The 18,221-nt window shown below is 40.9% G+C and overlaps 1 protein-coding gene across 2 annotated transcripts in view; it reads right to left on the bottom strand.

The window, feature by feature from the left end:
• Nucleotides 1–11,876, bottom strand: part of mef2aa (myocyte enhancer factor 2aa) — a 91,655-nt gene extending 79,779 nt beyond the window's left edge. For both annotated transcript variants that reach the window (XM_080736363.1, XM_080736362.1), the window contains exons 1-2: nt 11,764–11,876; nt 8,015–8,136 (exon numbers count right to left, since the gene is read on the bottom strand). The gene's annotated coding sequence lies outside the window, so the exon portion shown is untranslated. The remainder of the gene's footprint in view (nt 1–8,014; nt 8,137–11,763) is intronic.
• Nucleotides 11,877–18,221: the final 6,345 nt, after the last annotated feature.

Genomic DNA, 18,221 nt, shown 5'->3' with positions numbered 1-18,221 from the left:
TGAGACTAACTGAGCACCAGTTAAGTGAAAGGGACCTTTTCTTTGACGATGGCTAGCCAGATTGCTGACATAGAAACATACAGTAGGTTTTTAAAAAAAAAATCTTAGAAGGATTCAAAAGACACTTATAGAATCGGGTCAAAATTCAAATTTTCACGATTTTTCAAAAATAGCAGATCTACAAGCTCGCAGCGCGGCACCCGGTGCCGCGCTGCGAGCTTGTAGATCTGCTATTTTTCAATAGTTAAAGCATAAAATAATGTGTACCCGTTCTAAATGCGCTAAGTGCCATGGCAGCCGTTTGATGTTACACGGACTGCAACTCAGAAATGGTAAACAGTGAAGATGAATCGAGATCCTCCTCCTGGGGGAATCCACTGTGTAAGGATATTAGGGACGTTATGCATTAATGCGTCTCTGCCACTGCGCGTTTACCCACTCTCAACCCCCTTCTCTGAAAAAAATCCCAAACAAACAAACAAAAAAACAACAACACAGAAGATCTCCAGATTAAACATTCAGATTCATACTTGGCTGTCTCACCCTGAGATACTTTGTTTGATCATCTGCGCTCAGACTTAACAAAATAAACAGTAGGCTAAGGAGAGAGAATACATTTTGTGTTACACATACTAGTACAGTACACATATTATTGTCTAAGGCTGCCGTTGCTCTGTGCCTTCAGCAGGAGGAGAATGGCCGTTTCCTTTTAGCGGGTTGGAGAAAAAAAAGTTTTTAGAAGAGGCTTAGGATAAATATTTGATTTTCTCTTCCCATTTTATCTTCCACCCGATTCCGCTGCTCCAGTGTTCCATTACATAAAAGGTTTATGCAATCCAAGCAGCATGGACAGCCATGACTCACAGCAACAGTGAAAGCATGGATTCGATTTTCAGTTTTTCTTTTTTTTTGCTTTCTTGCGCGTTATAAAATTAGTCTATCGACAACAATTTCACTTGGGCTCCAACAGGGGATCTGCAGCTGTACCGTTTGAGTTATGTGATAGCTACATGCTGTTAACATGTTTTACATGGTTCATATGGATGGAAGAACGTATTATACAGTGTGTGTGTGAAGTATGCTCAAATACTCAGAAGGCTATAAATAAATAAACAAGTAAATAAAGCGAAGGACTTACTCATCCATTCCTAAAAATAATGTAGCCTGCATGCCCAATGAGACAGGAAGCGGTTGAAACATGCACACAAGCACCATGGCAGGGTGGTCGCAAACACCCCCTCATCCGTTTCTTTAACACCAAGCCAAAGTTCAGACAAGGTTTTCATTCTGAATTATGGATGTGATACCTCAAAATAAATATCTCCTTTTTTTATGCTCGACCTGTTCCAACAGAATAATCTAAGTAAGTGTCAACAAAGCCATATGTCCCTGAAAGCCGTTTGACTGCACAAAACGGAGGGGGGAAAAATGAAACTTTCAAATAACAACAATTTGTCTGCCAGTGTCGCTGGTATCTTTTCGACGAAGACGAGCTTCCAACAAAAACGTTACGACTTCCGTTCTTTCTCTCTTATTGATCTTATGGCAGGGGCGTCAATTGGGTATGGCAGGGGTATGCAGCTGCCATACCCTGGGTCCAGGGGGGAAAATAAAAGTTACTTTCTATGAATGTCTCTTTGTTTATGTTGTTAAATTACATTAAAATAACTACAAATGCAAAATTTAACAAAATGGTCACTTTAACAAGGTATTATAATTATATTCTCCCCACTTTTATTCTCCCCATCTTGACAAAATGGTATATTCCCAGGTTCTGCAGGTCAGCTGCACAGGTGCAATTCATTATTGTTAATTGTGGCACATTTACTATTTCATGCCAAGTTTAGCTGCACTTGAACAAACCATAGAAACAGGGGAAAAATAGAATGTAGCCTACTTCTTAAAATAAATGTATCGCGCCTGTTGCTAAGGTATGGCAACATGACTGGTGTCTTGCACGCGCGCCTTCACGCGCGTGCAAGACACCAGTCATGTTGCCATACCTTAGCTTTTTCTGAACTGACACCACTGTCTTAAGGCCTTCTTTACTAAGCAAACTAGCATGAGGGGTATTTCAACAGCAGTGGTGCGCAGTTTATTTCCCCCCCCAAATTAGATGATGTCTGCAAGCCCCATCGTGTCACATGAGCACAGTTACACAAACACCCAAGGTCCAATTGACCGTATTCAACGCGGCAGCCATTTTGCTCTTGTGTGCCCTCTCAACGCTCAGCTGGCAGCAGTTGGGACAGAGACTGGGGAGAGGGGAACAAAAAAAAATCGAGAGCAACACAAAGCGTGACGCTGAGTACAGTCAGGTGGCAGGCAGCTCACCAGTGGCCCCGTTTCAACGTTTTCACCTGGATCTGCAAACCCACCGACACACAATTGGAACAGGGACTGATGGGAGAGAGGGAGAGAGAGGCTGACTGCTACTACACACTCCTCCTCCGAGTCCCCACACAATGAAACAGAGAGCTGGGCAGTGCAGGAGGCTGCACGAGGAAATTAATTTAACTCTGTGTGAGTGTGTACGAATGTAACCGACGGGTCCATGTTGTCGCATTTGTACACTCTCAGAGTTACAAATGGGTAAATTAGCACTTAAAGGGATTGAAATAGGCTAAAGATGAAATAATCCAAAACCGTTCATGTCATCTACAGCGGTGGTTCTCAACCTGTGTGGGTCGGGACCCCCAGGGGGGTCCCCAAATTATTTTGGGGGGTCCCCAGATGATTAACTTATTATGCATCATTGTTTTCTCACTTAACAGTAAACAAATCATAACATAAAGTTTAAGTGTATAGAGGTTATCTGCACATTTCTAAAGTGACAATTTAAGTACCAGTACTTTTTAATAGCTCTAAAACGACGAATTAAACATTGGCCAAATTGTCAAATATTAGAGGCAGAAATTGTGAAAATAGCCGATCTACATGCTCACAACGCCTCGCAACAATAGAACCGTGTTATACAGAATGTAATGCCTCAACTGTTAGTGCTCGTCAGGGCGGGGGGGGGGGGGGGGGGGGGGGGTCCCCAGTTAAAATATGATTATTCTGGGGGTCGCGGCCTGAAAAGGTTGAGAACCACTGATCTACAGTACAACTTGTTTTTCTTCTCTTTCAATACAAAACAAAACATTGCTTAAAACTTCATGGACTGCCATCGCAGAGAGTGATTTTGAAACTGTGCATGGTTTTACTATGAGAGAGTCGTTGTATAAAGTTCTCCCTGGTAGAACTGCAGCCAGAAGTTACTGTCGAGGCCCATTGATGATGAAGTCATGGCTTGTAAAAAATGATATATCCCTGAACCCAGTGACACTTCTTCAAATGGCAGAGGTCAGGAAGACAACTCCAAGATACTATCAGGATACTGTCCCCGACTGTACAGTACATCCAGTACAACTCTGAGAGCACTGAGGGAAACAAAAAGATCACACAGACCCTGCAGATTTTACAACCCTACACACCACAAATCATGCTTTCAGAAATTACCACACGTGTTAACCAAGCTCTAGTTCAAAGGGGGGGGGGGGGGGGTACATGAGACAAAGCGCTGTTCGTTCGCACAAGCAGAAATCATGGGCCTTCCTTGCGACAGTGAGTGAGAGCCGGGACACAACTTTGAACTGTGCAGTCTGAGAGCCCCAAGGAGGACTTACAGCAGCGTCCAGAGCAGAGGGGGGCTGCCGGGTCACTTCCCCTCCTCCTTCATAATGCTCAGGGGTGTCGCACCAAATTCTGGGCCCTGGGTACAAGGATTTACTGCGGGCCCCCCATGAATGTTCTTCATAGGGGGAGGGGGTTTAATTTCTATTGAGAAATAGCAGATATACAAGCTCACAGCACGGCACAGAGTAGCCTCGCTGCGAGCTGTTATTTTTCTGCTATTTGAAAAATCGTTATTTTTTTGTCAGTGGTTCTCAAACTTTTTCATGTGAAGGATCCCCAAATTGATATGTATTTGGCCACAGACCCCATCTCAAAATATTCAGTTCCAGGGACCCCCCAGAAACTAAATTTTAGTAACAAATGTTCGCTTAAAAATACACATTTTCATGACTTTTCAATTTTTCGATAGCTAAAGCATAAAATAATTAAGGCCCCTCCACCTTGGGCCCTAGTAACTCAGTCCCACTCAGACCCCCCCTCCCTCCCCCCCCTTGTGACGCCCCTGATAATGCTAGTGTGTGTGTGTGTGTGTGCTGCAAGATAATGGGAAGAATCACATCCCCCCCAGCTGTCCAGGTTCAGAGGGCTTCTCAGACAGACAGAAAAACAAGGATATAGGCAGCCAGGCCTCCTTCCTGCAGCCCACGGGGCCAGTGCAGCTGCAGGAGACCCAACTCTTCCCACCATCGGCTACTGGGCTTACTAAACAGACCTGCCATTGGGACTGTGACCCTAAAGTCCTGCAGCTGCATTCACAACACCAGCCACTGATAAAACACAAGCCACATAAGTTGCATTTCACACCATGCGTGCTACCACAAGGGAAGTCAGATAACTCGAACTTCAGATAATAGAGTTATTTCATTTCATTTCATTTCATTTCAAAGGAATAGTTGCCTTCATTAACAGAGCAATCCTATGCTTTTGTTTCGATGCTCCATCCTAGTGACCCCACCTCGTATTTGACTCTGCAGGGCCCTCATAAGACTTTGAAGAAAGTTTTCGATGCACATTATTCAGCTGTTAGGTTTGTTTGCATAAAATACTAAACACTTTTATGCCTCTGTGCACACATAGAGCCAGGAAAGTGAATTCTCCAGCGAGACGCGCTGTTTAAGATGTACAGTACTGCATCAGGAATTCAATACAGTGGGGTATATTAGCAATCACATGAGATCTTTTGATCTAGTAAATTAGATTATAATATATTCCTTTGATTTATGTTTTTTCAAAGTCTCATTAAAATTCAGTCAAAATGCAACTCAGCAAAGAGATGTCTTCTTTAACTTCCAAGCCACAATTTAGCTATCAATTCCAAACTATGCATGATTCTACTTAACAATGTACTGTAGTCTGTACAGTGTTGTAAAACAGCTAATAGCTGTTGTAGCATCGCCATCTCTTGTTTCATCTCCATGCTGGTACAGTATACGACACGTACATTAAGACTGACGTTTCCTGGCCTGTTGACAAGTTTACTTGTCTGTTGATATAAATAATGACTAGCAAACAACAGCTAGCCAAACCACAACACAGCCTCTTCTTCTTTTTTTTTGAGGGGTGGGAGTTGGGCTGCGTGTCGTACGAGCGAGCATGGCTCAGTTTCGAGATGAGGCACAGTGTGATGCTGTGGTTTTTGCTGGCACAGAAACATCACCAAAGGAAAGGAAAGGGGCATGTTACAAATGACTTGACATCTCACAGCTATTACCTTTACTCCACCACATGCATCCACAGTATGCCCTCACAAACCACACCTGCTAAACATTAAAACATTTGCCAGCATCCACAGGGGCAACAAGTAATGTGCCTTGCTGCGTTTTTCGCATGCAAGTAATAGAAATGGTTGTAACGATGTCTTAAGACTAAACCTATAACAACAGTAAAAACAATGTTTTGTGCTGTGCAAATTCTGTGTCATTTTAAGCCCTATTTTATACTTCATCGTAGGATGATGCCGTACAAACTTATCTGCGTCTTTCACTATGTTTTAAGTGTTTGAAAGTCTACTTTACATCTTTGCCTATAATGACAGGCCCAAAATAGCAGGTTGCAAGTGGTTAACCGGGCACTGTTGTGCACTGACCGGGTGAGGACCAGCATGGATGTGAAGCAAGGGGCTGCGGGGAGGGCAGGTGGGGGGGTGTCGAGAGAGACGAGGATCATAGTGGTGAAAGAGGATTAACGAGAGATTTAGGCTGGAGGATCTTACTGCCGATTTTCCTGTGTGGCCCTGGGCTGAGGGGGGTAAGGAGACTTCCGCTCAGTCCTCTCCTCGGCATGGGTGAGGCAAGTGTGGAGGGAAGGGGAGGGGGGGTACAGGAAGAGTACGGTGCAGCGCTAAGCCGCTCTGACCTGCTCAGCAGCACGTGTGCTGAGTGGGCCAAACGGGGTGGCTTACTACCAGCGGCCTCAGTCAAGGGCAGGACAGTTGAAAGGTCACAGCTAGCTGTCGCGCTAGACAAACAGTGCCTTAGCCGGTCATATCGTCGTTGTCGGGTGAAAACCTTGTATGTCCAAAACCGTTAGTTTTGCATTTATCATTTTAAAAATGATTTAAACTAGTGAAAACAGCCGATCTACAAGTAGTAGATCTGCTGTTTTCACTACTTTTGTGCGACGGCCTTGTATGATGAAGGATGGCTTTACTTCGCGAACAAACGTACACATTTGAAACTTGGAGATACGAGGTTTCCACCCGACAACGATGATATATTCACTCGCCTAGCTTTTTCCATGGCTATAAGAGGTTTCTCAGGTGGTGTCGTTAATGAGGACGAAGATGTTGATGTTGCTCGACAGAGTTTCAGGTTGTGTCGATTGAGTTGTTACTTCTGTGTTATCTATGCTTTTATCATGGCCATTGAGTTATAATTATAATAAAATATTAAGAACACCTTAACATAAAGACAAGTAATACAAGTAAAAGTTGTCTCTCTATCAATTAACTCGTTGATATCTAAAGATTACATTTCAAGCTAGCTTCTACTTTCCATTCCCAAAAAAGACAGTAGTTGCACTGTATTTAAGTGAATAAATGTAATTTCATACAGCTTTGCGACCACAAGCCCGAATGTAAGTAGTATTTAGCGAGTTCATGTGGTCTGACATGTATGTGGGAGCAGCCCTGGACATTAATCCCCTAGACCAATGGTTTTAAAGTCATCATCACAGCACATTAAGGGGACTGCCTAATAGAGAAGAGACTGTAGGGCCTTACAACCCGGCTGACCGTTTGATTTGGCACACTCCTGATGTTTGCAGGCTAAAAACTGAGGATGTTTTGTGTGTGATTGGGGTTTAAAAGATGACAAATATTTTCACATACATTTTAAATGATGATTCTGCGTGTTTGTAGAACGTGTCACTCATATCCTAAGGTGACACATTTAGTATTAAATAATGCATGCGATGTGGTCCACTGGAAAGGTACCAATAGAGGTTTGCAGTTCTGAACTTCTATTTTGGGACCGATTATTGGGGACGAACCAGGAGGAATGAAAATTACCAACGTAATTATTGGCATGCTATTTTTAAAAAGAAGAAGAAAAAAAAAGAAACGGGACGAGCAAAAGTACTTTCCCTTTAGTCTACAGGGGGCTCAATTTAACTGGTCTAAAGAATTATCTGCTGGGCTCAAGATTCTGCATCCAGGCTCCAGGTCTCACAGGAGAATGCTGGAATCTCCAGATTGATGATGGGGCTCCAATAAACGATGAATCATGTTGCTTAGAGGTCTTTGTCACCAGAGAGAATGTTGTTGAATGGACAACACAGTAATATGTTGTAGTTTCATCCAAGCCAGTTATCTCCGAAAATGATCTAGTACACCACAGTGACCTTGCCTTCAGTTCATACACAAATATGTGAGGGAAATAAATTACTTCAATAATTAACATTTACAAAATGAATGTTTTTTAAGGGAAAATAAATAATGTACCGTAGTCTTATAAACATGCATTTATTCTCTGTTCTTCGTGAATTTGTTTCCCACCAAGTGTAAAATACTGTAATTACCTTGTTTCCGTTTTGTCCTGTCTCACAATCAACAAAGGTGCATGCTGTGTTAGCCACAAGCCACGTGCAGCTGACAGCAGCCCAATTCCCCCAATGTACAGTATATTCATCTCACTCAATGATAACAGCTATTTTCCTGTACAGCTGTCAGTTCAATGCAACTACAAACAGGCAGTAAAAATGAAAGCAAACGGTCACAAAGAACCGACTCAAACTCACTGCAAAGAGAGAACGATAAGACACAACAACTACAATGTGTTGTTTCTGGAATATTGTTGCACTCAGTAGCACGGTCAAATAGAGAACATTTTTGACTCACCAAACAATCAAAAGAGCGGTATCCTCTTCAGTGGACCAAGAATATTCCAGTCTGTCCTGCTTTCTCAACGTTTCCCTCTCTTTCAGCTTTCTCCGACGTTCTGTCTTCCTCGGGAAAATGTCCTGGGAGTAGAGGAGAGTGGAGGGGGAAAGTGTTTCACTCAGTGATTCAGAGGCATGGTGTAAACGCCAGCATTCTCTTTCTGACAACCGGCGTTAATTGCAGATCTGACTCGCCCACACACTCTCCACATTTTCTCCTGGAAGGAGAAGTTGAGACCAGGCTGTGAGATTTGGAGTGTAGTGAGCGAGATGCTGCAGTCGCCACCTCTCCTTCTCCACCTTTCAACTCAAGAGCTTGACCCACATACTAACAACGATGCACTGACATGCATCTATTGTACTTAGGTGTGCTGCGCACAACGAGCATGCCTGCCTCATTATAACAACACTACTACTCAAATAACCAATAGTATGCACAATGGTACATAACTAAATCCTGGAGGGTAGAAAACTACCTTTACGGGTAGTCATCTGATCATAGACAGCATCTTGCTAATCTATCATACAGTATGTAATATCATCAGCCAGCGCAGACTATTCTTATTAAATATAGCATGGTCCATTTGAAGGCCTTTTACAAAACTATTTTCCCAAAATGAATATAAGTTCACTTTCTTTTCTGAAAATGAAAAAGATCCAAATGAATCCTCATTAAAGCTGGATGGATCGCAGCCTACGCATTAAAAACAAAGTGACGGCTTTGTCTGTATGTTCGCAGACATCGCTGTGAAACATTGAACTGATGTATAGTGTAAATTGTTGAAATGACATTCTTTCCATCACCACTCAATGTGGCACTTATCCACACACATTAGACATAAGAGGTCACGTGATGTGGACCATGAGCAACAAGGCCCATTACTGGTGCAGCCTGGGGCAGTGTTACAAGCTAATGACTACAGATTGGAGGGTGCTTTGTTGCTTTACTTCAGAAATCACCAGCAGCCTATTGGGATGGCTGTGTAAGGAACAGTGGCAAGCTGTAACAAACACCCAATATGTATACCGTATGCCTTTATATTATAAAGGCATACAGTGTGCCCTTGAAACTGCTTGAAAGCCAGTATTGTATTTATCATTTTAAGAATGATTTAAACTAGTGAAAACAGCCGATCTACAAGCACACAACGCCTCGCGGTGCGAGGCTTGAAGATCTGCTGTTTTCACTGCTGTTGTGCGACAGCCTTGTATGATGAAGCAGGGCTTTACTTTGCGAAGAAACATACAAATTTGAAACTTGGAGATACATGGTTTCTTCCCGACAGTGACGATATTTACACCCCCGTATTATTTTGGTGTGCCCATGGATTCTTGGGACATGAAAAGTGTGCCCATGCAGAAAAAAGGTTGAGAAACACTGCTTTGAAACACTGCTTTGTAACACATAAGACACCTACCCCTGAAAAGCATTGTCAATATGCAAGGATCTGATCTGATCTGATCACCTACTGTACAGTACACCCCATTTGATCTGTGGGGTATGTACTGTATGTGGGCAGGAGCAGTGCTGGGCGATATGAGCAAGATCAAGTATCTAAATATTCTTGACTAAATATCTCGATAACAAGACGATAATATCGTTTACAACATGTCGCATCGTGACATGTTGCATCTCGATGCATCATGACGCGCTTTGAGCTTGTTTTAGCAATTTTGTACTTTAAGTACTTTTGTACTTAAAGTATAGGGCTTATGTGATTAAAACACGGAAAAGAAAAAAACTCACAATATTACAATAGCCTATCCAAAATCCCAGATGATATCTATTATCTAGTATCATACCAACATATCAATATAATATCGATATTGCCCAGCCTAGGCATGAGAGGAATTTTTGTTTTTGACTATAGCGTCAAAGCCAATTATATCACCATAATATCAACCCCCGTATTTACAGTAAATGCAGAGAGTAAGTAAATCAAACCACAAAAATCATACCATAAAAATAAAGGAGCACTGTATATTTTTTTTAATTAAAAAAAATATTATCCAATTTTTTTCTAGCAAAGTTTCCACAAAACAAAAAATGTGTACAATTGCAGAGAGCACACAGTCATAGCCTATTCTAGCATTTTAGAAATAGTTACATTTCAAAAATGCTGAATTTATACCGGCGACACTGATACCAGTGAAGAAAAACAATATTGTAGAAAGATGTCTGGATTATTGTCAATGGCTTTCTTCTTCTTTCTCAGTTCAAATTACAGGAACAGTACATCATACTGTAGTTGCAACAGTATGTATAGTGTACAGTATGTTCAATGTGAGGAGAATCACTTGAGAAGGTCAGGTTTCTGGTGGCAGTGGAGACTGTGTAGACACTGTGGCCAGTGGTTTAAGTCACAAGTCTCCAATAGAGTCAAAGAACCCCCACCCAGCAAAGATCCACACTCACTTGCCCCTGTCATATGACACACTTCCATTAAATCAATTTCTTATTAGAATAACTTGATAATGATATCAAATTATCGTTTCAAATAAATGTCCTCAAAATGGATACCGTACATAATAACTAATCTAGTTATGTATAAGCAAAGTATGACAATATGACATGATATTCTATATTTGCTTAATTTATCTGGTAGACCACACAGTAACAACACCTTTGTTTACAGTGCATAGCTGGACTCTCTCCCATTATTTAATTTCCATCATCTTCTTGAAATGAACAACAATTTAGTTATTGGTTATGATTGATAATGACCATTTACCTGCTACATTCAGACATGTTAAGTGTAGACATGCACAGTATAAACATCATCTTACTTCATGAAAAACAAACGCAAACTTTCAAAGTAACTGACTTGCACAGCTTTCATACAACATGGGCATGGCCCATTGAGTTAAAAAAAAGAATTACATTGAGTGAAGTAAGTATGATAAAATGTCTTCAAAAACAGGATTATCAAAAAGGAGCAAATGACACGAATGCCTTATAGCCTATGCGAGGGAAAAACAAGTTTAGGACAATCTTCACTAGCTGACCAGCACCATCTAGATTTCAACATCAACATGCCAACCACTTAAACCTAAATTATAATCTGCAATAACATAAAAAATGTGGAGGGGAGGAAACCAAACAATTGCTCCTCATGGGAGCAATAGAGACAATGTAGGTCTATTACAAAGGCCGGTTAATGTGCAGTTAAAATGTCAACTTGAATATTTACAGTAAACTCGCCGCATATACAGTTAGGCTGAGGGCTGAATTGTAACCTACCTAGTGTGATGGTTATAAACAAACCAATTACTGTTTTGCCACAACACAGTAAGCAGCGTACAACATGACATAGTGAGATTGGCAATACACGATATACAGTATACACCACATTAGTTTTATGGTATAGCCTATAATCGTTTACGAATCACCCCAACATAATACTGTTTATGACGAAACCTTTTAAAAGTTTATCGAATTAACTGACAGTCCACAGTTTTGCCCCGGACCTCGTAGCGAGAGCAGATATCCACTGTCAACGGACGAGCGCGCGTTTATGGCGTTGCGCTGATAACTGTTACAGTTATAAGTTATAACATTAGGGAAACATATTGTGTGCGGACTATTATAATGTCTTCGTTCCCCCAAATCCACTCAACGTCTCCCTCTTGCGCCTTCCCCGTCCAGCACTTTACTACTGTACCGCTGCCCCGCTACTCTGCAACATTGTTGCTATTTTCGTTACTCACCTTTACTCCCGAGTCAAGTCAGTCGCTGGATATAGATACCCTATATCGGTGGCTCCAGTGGATAAACGTAATTTCAGTCACATTTACACACTGACTGCTATTTTGGGGAGCTGACAAACTCAGAAAGAGCCCAGTCTAGCTCTTGTCAGTGCGAGACTGAAACTCCTCCCCTCGACTGACGAATAGCCTGCGAGAAAAAAAAATCAACGGTCTCTCTCTCTCTCTCTCCCCCTCTGAAAACACCAGATAAAGTGGCCAAACTGCCAACATAATTTGTGAATGTTAACATTTTACCTAATTGATTTTAAACGGCTCAACAGTGTCAGCAAGCAAGCAAGTACGTCACAAGTGAACTTGAGTACCCCATTCACCCCCCCAAATCTATTATTCGGGTTTAAAATTGAGGACATCGACAGCAAATATTGTGATAGAAAATGACATAGCCTTGAAGAAACCGTAAGAAAAATTATATGACCATCAGAATCAGATGACAATTACATGACAAAATATAGGTGAGCACTAGCCTGACTATATTGTTACTCTATTTGTGGTGAAGTGTTATATTGCACTCAGGGAGTCTGGTTTTGTTATGTTTCTGACTGAGTTTTTGACTACTTTCCCAAATCATGTGGCGCAGGCTCATCCCGTTAAAAGACAACTGACGTCATTTCTCTAAGACAACAGCGGAGGCATTTGATATGAAGGACAGTCCTCTCGTCCAATGGAAACCCGCAGCGTCTTTCGAGTAGCCAATGGCAGAGGGAAGGCGGGATCCGTATCAGTCTCATATGCCAGTGTCACGTGTAGAACACAGGATCTGAGGGAGAGGTGTGGTGACTGACCGGGGCTCGTTTGTTTTTATTTGGGGTTAAAGAAACAGGTGCGATGGAAATACGCCGAGGAATAGACACACAGATCAGATGGATGACATAGCCTACACCTCTAGTTTAGTTGTACAAGTAACTACTAAGAAGAGTAAAATAATAATAATTTTAAAAAAGCGGCCGGTGGAAAAAGTACTCAATTTATTTTACTTTAAAGGAGTAGTTCACCACTTCACCCCCAAAATGACATTATTCATGCCTTGGAGACTTGAGTTCAATAATATTTTTTTGTAGGCATATATATATATATATATATATATATATATATATATATATATATATATCCACAAGTTTCCCCGGGAGTTTACTGGAGACTATCAGGACCAAACTTCCGGGTTTAACAGCAGACATACAAGCTCACATCGCGTCGCAGATGCAACCCGTTGTGAGCTTGTAAATCGGCGGCGGAAGCTCGGTGCAGACGTCTGCGCAATGCACTATGGGGCGTTGGAAACTCGTGGATATATATGTTATGGTTAGTTTGGGTAACTCGGTTAGACTGTGGTAAGAACGCTTGTTTTGTCGTTCACCACACACCAATCACCACCAGATGGCGACGACAGCCATTCACTAGTGAAGGCGCTGACGTCACTCGTTTGCGACTCTCTTTCTTTATTTACTAGCCTAGCCTAGCCTAGCCTAGCCTAGCTTGCCCAGGCCTTACGGCCTGGGCATAAATATAACGATTGCATTCACCACGGCTTCGTAACTTCGTAACTGGCCCGCTCTTCGCGGCCACTCACCCCTGCGGCGCTCGGGGGCGAAGAGCAGGACCAAGGTCCGCTGGCCTTCGCGCCGCTTGCAATGTCGTGGACAATCGAGCGGCTCTGCCTGGAGGACGTTGTTGTGGCGACCGCTTGTTCCGCCCCGTGCCGCACGGCGAGTGCTCCGTTTCTCTATCTAACCGTTTCTCTATCTAACCGTGACATATATATATATATATATATAATAGTAAATTTACCCCTTTGATTCTGAATGGGGACCCAGATGCATGCATGGCCCTGGATGGGGACCCAAATGCATTTGGGTCAGAATCAATGGTGGTAAATTTATGGTCAAGGGTCAAGTCAATTTACTCCCATTTATTCTCACCCAAATGGGGAATGCGACGAATACAAAAAAATATTATTATTGAACTCAAGTCTCCGTGGCGTGAGTAATCAATATAAAAAAAAAATACATTTTGGGGGCGACCTACTCCTTTAAGTAAAAGTATCAATACTGCAATGTAGAAACTCTGTTACAAGTAAAAGTCCGGATTTCAAAATGTACTTTGTAAAAGTAGGCTACAAAAGTATTGGAATCAAAATGTACTTAAAGTACCAAAAGTAAAAGTACTTGTTACAATTACATACATGATACATTTCAAGTTTTCAAATGTATAAAAATCGTTTGAAAATAGGAGATCTACAAGCTCACAATGTGTAGATCGGCTATTTGCATGCACTTATAAGGATGTATGTTTTGTAATCATAACCAAAATCTACAAAGTAACTAGTAACTAAAGTTTTCAAGTAATTGTAGTAGAGTAAAAAACAAGTACAATAGTTGGATCCAAGATGTTGTGGAGTAGAAGTAAAACTATTGGAAATAAGTAAATTACAAATACCTCAAAACTTTACTTAAAGGAGTAGTTCACCCCCAAAATGACTTTTTTTTCTATTGATTACTCACGCCATGGAGACTTGAGTTCAATAAAAAATGGTATTTGTCGTGGAAATAAGTAAATTACAAATACCTCAAAACTTTACTTAAAGGAGTAGTTCACCCCAAAATGACTTTTTTTTCTATTGATTACTCACGCCATGGAGACTTGAGTTCAATAAAAAAAATGGTATTTGTCGCATTCCTAAGACAAAAAATGTATTATAATAAATGTACCCCCATTGATTGGATGGGGACCCGGATGGGGAGTAATGCAATTGGGTCCCCATTCGAAATCAATGGGGGTACATTTATTATAATACATTTTTTGTCTTAGGAATGCAACAAATACAAAAAAAATATTATTGAACTCAAGTCTCCATGGTGTGAGTAATCGATAGGAAAAAAAAGTCATTTTGGGGGTGAACTACTTTAAAGTACAGTACTTGAGTAAATACTGAGTAAGTACTTAGTCACTTTACACCACTGAAAAAAATGGTGGGGGTGGTGGATTGTAGCCTACAATATAATGGGGAAACATATGTCTCTTTTTTGCGGACATATAGGTTTTGGGCTTTAGGTTACTTGTTACGTTCAGGGATAACAAACAATAACTGACAGATTATGTTGTTTGAAACTTTTGTCACATAACAAAATGGTTCAAAGTCAAACCTTTTCAAAAACTTTGATAAATGCAGCCAACCGAAGAATGTTAACGAGACAAAGATGAAAAAATGTCATGTAGCTACACTGTAATATGCTCATGAATAAAAAATGAAAATAAAAGTCTCACTGTGACAGTGTGACTATCTGCTAGTGCTACTGTATTTTCTACTGTAACATGTTGCCCTCAGGGGATGAGCTCTGATCTCCCTCAAGGCTCCTCCAGGCTGTTGTCCTGAAGACGCCTGACTTGAGCTGTGCACTTTCATCACATCAATATACAGTACAGTAGCACATAGGGCTGTCACCATTCCAAATCGAACCGAAATTTACATTCGATTCAGTGAATCAGTGAATCGAAATCACAACCCGAAACAGCTTTTAGGGCATAAAACCCAAAGTTTATATTGTTTATGTTAAAACCTTTTGTTATTCAAATACAAGTGACTTATTGAGAAACAACTGTCTTTCTTTATAAATCAAGACAATAGTCTAAATTAATAGTTATATAGCTCTCAATGCTGAAAAAAGGAGGTTTAAAAAATAGTATATCCTTTATTGTATAGAAAATCAAATCTGATCAAATCGTGACCATAGAATTGAAAGCTGAATCAAATCGTGGATTAGGCATATCGTGACGAATACCACGCCGTTCGCCCTCCTGGCCGTTCGCCCCGGGCGTCTATCCGGCGTAATGTTAAAGCGTAACATTAAAACCTACGTTTATAAATAAATGTAGTGGAGTAAAAGTACAATATTTTTGGATCCAAGATTTAGTGGAGTCGAAGTAAAAGTATTGCAAATTGGAAATACTCAAGCAAAGTAAAATAAAAATACCTCAAAATTGTACTTTAGTACAGTTACGTACAATACAGGCAGCCCCACGAGCGGTCAGTGCGGTGAGTGTGAGACTGGCGGAAGAACGGCCAAGAGGGCGAAGAGACTTGTTACCATCGTGACAGCCCTAGTAGTACATATTAGCAAAAAAGTAAAACATGTAAAAAACACAAAAGAAAAAAGTGGAGTATCCTACAGTTTTTTTCTTTTGACAGAGGTCTTGGCTTCATTGCATTACATATTCAACCTTTTTTTTCTTCTTTGTTTAAGGCATTTCCACTAAGGCACAGTAGAGAGAGAGTCAGTCAGTGGGTGGATTTTGTGGGGTAATCAGATCGCTCACCCCAAAACACGCTTGCCCACATTTCTTTCCCGTCGACCTCACACTGACCGCTCGGTGGGGCGGTTCTTGTATTTGTTTTACTGAGGTATAACTTTAGGGTTAGGCATAGTTTTACTTAAAGGGGAAGACCACCCATTTTCAATATTGAACTATGTCATTAATATACCTTAGAGGAGTTGTGTGGAAATAAAAAAAAAGTTCCCCCTCTTCTGTGTTGCCTAGAACTGGAGGATTGATTTTGGGGTTTGTATTGTAAATTACAACTTGATGACATCACACATTGTACTTTACAATACAAACCCCAAAATTAATCCTCCAGTTCGGGGGGGAACTTTTTTTCTATTTCCACACAACTCCTCTAAGTTATATTAATGACATATTTCAATATTGAAAATGGGTGGTCTTCCCCTTTAAGTTAAGATTAGGAATAGGGTTAGGTTTAACCGTTTTGGCATAGTTTACAGAGGTTATGTTTATAGGAATACCAGGCAGAGACCATTCTACTGCTCCGCCGGATAGACACCTGAGGCGAGCGTTCTGGTATTCGGTTTGAGGGGGCATAAAATCCAGGACATGAACCAGATGTGAGCCCATTATGTACAGTACCCTTACAGGTGTTACGCATAATAGTTTGGGCATTAACTACAGCCTCACTCATTAGCTATTATGCTTATTATGACTTAGGCCAATGACAGAATTCAAGTTGTTTGGTCCATTACTTATGTAATGTAACGGACCCACAGGGAGGTTTTTATGTTTAAAAAGGTGTTTTCCCTGAAACCTTTATTTTGAAGGGCTTCCTGCCAAGTCTGGTCTCAAATGCCTTTATTTTGACTAGTTTCCTGTACACACTTCAGGAGCCATTTTGAATTGGCTGTGATTAGGAATCAAGTTCACCTGTGGTGCTGGTATTAGGTGACAAAAGGGTTGCTTCAGTGGTGGAGGAACAGATTCATTTCAATGTTTGGTTTGATATGGAAAGGACGGCCAAAGCTTTAAGGAAGGAAAAGATGGCCAATACTTCAAGGAAGGACGGACAGACAAACTAATGGAACAAATGGACGCCATGCCACTTAGCGCCTAGCTGGAAGGGGGAAAAGGTGATCATTTTATTTGTCACTTGTATTGTCATTGAGGGATATTGGTCTTATTGTTGTATTGTTTGAGGTTTAGTCTATTGTTTGCATTGCATTATACATTTGACTGTTTATATTGTAGGCTATGTGTTTAATGTGAAATGCCTTGATGAATTTGCTTTATGAAATGATGTATATTGTGATCATGACATGTATCTTATTTTACTCTTTCAGTTTCTACGTTGAGTTACTAAATAAAATAATGAAAACTCATCAGTCAAGTCTCCAACCTCTTAATGTCCAGCTGGGTCCGCTACAGTAGAAACTTCACCCGATCACCGTCTCTCTACATCTACAAGCTGAAACCTAATCCAAAGGGCCGGCATCCTCAGTATCTACACCAGAGCTCAAACCACATCATCAAGCTTCTTCGCATGGGACATTCCATGGTCTGAATCTGGTGAACCATTCACACAAACACTACAGCTACATGAAAAGTAGGCTATACTCACGGTCAGGAAACAATATACGATACGATACCTGAACATATCGATGGACATCTTTCATACAAATGTTGAGTTTATTTTTAGTTTATGGTTTACATTGTGAAGTGGTTTATTGTTTTACTGTGAGTTTGTAATACAATGATTTAAGGTACAGATTTGTTTTGTTACATTCATTTACGGTTATTCAAGGTCTTCAGTTAAATTATACTTGAATCTAAAGCAAAATGCCAGACTTAAGCATTATGGTAAATGATGCAGATCAAGGAGAGGTTGAGAATAAGTTAAAGGTGCTCCTATGCATGTGGAACCAGTGGCAGGCTATTGTACGCATCACAAGGAAACAGTTAAAGGCCAACATTGCAGAGAGTGACCCAGAACTTATCCTTGACAGCTTGGTTAAATGTAAAGATATTTTGAAACTCTACTCTGAGATCCGAAAATACGGCACCCCAGATCTTGTGAGACATAAAGTAAATGCATGTGAATCTATCTCGAAGGACATTTT

Source organism: Nannobrachium achirus, assembly GCF_963921795.1.
Source record: "Nannobrachium achirus genome assembly, chromosome: 11".
Taxonomy (NCBI): domain Eukaryota; kingdom Metazoa; phylum Chordata; class Actinopteri; order Myctophiformes; family Myctophidae; genus Nannobrachium; species Nannobrachium achirus.
This window is presented reverse-complemented; position numbering and strand designations above follow the sequence as displayed.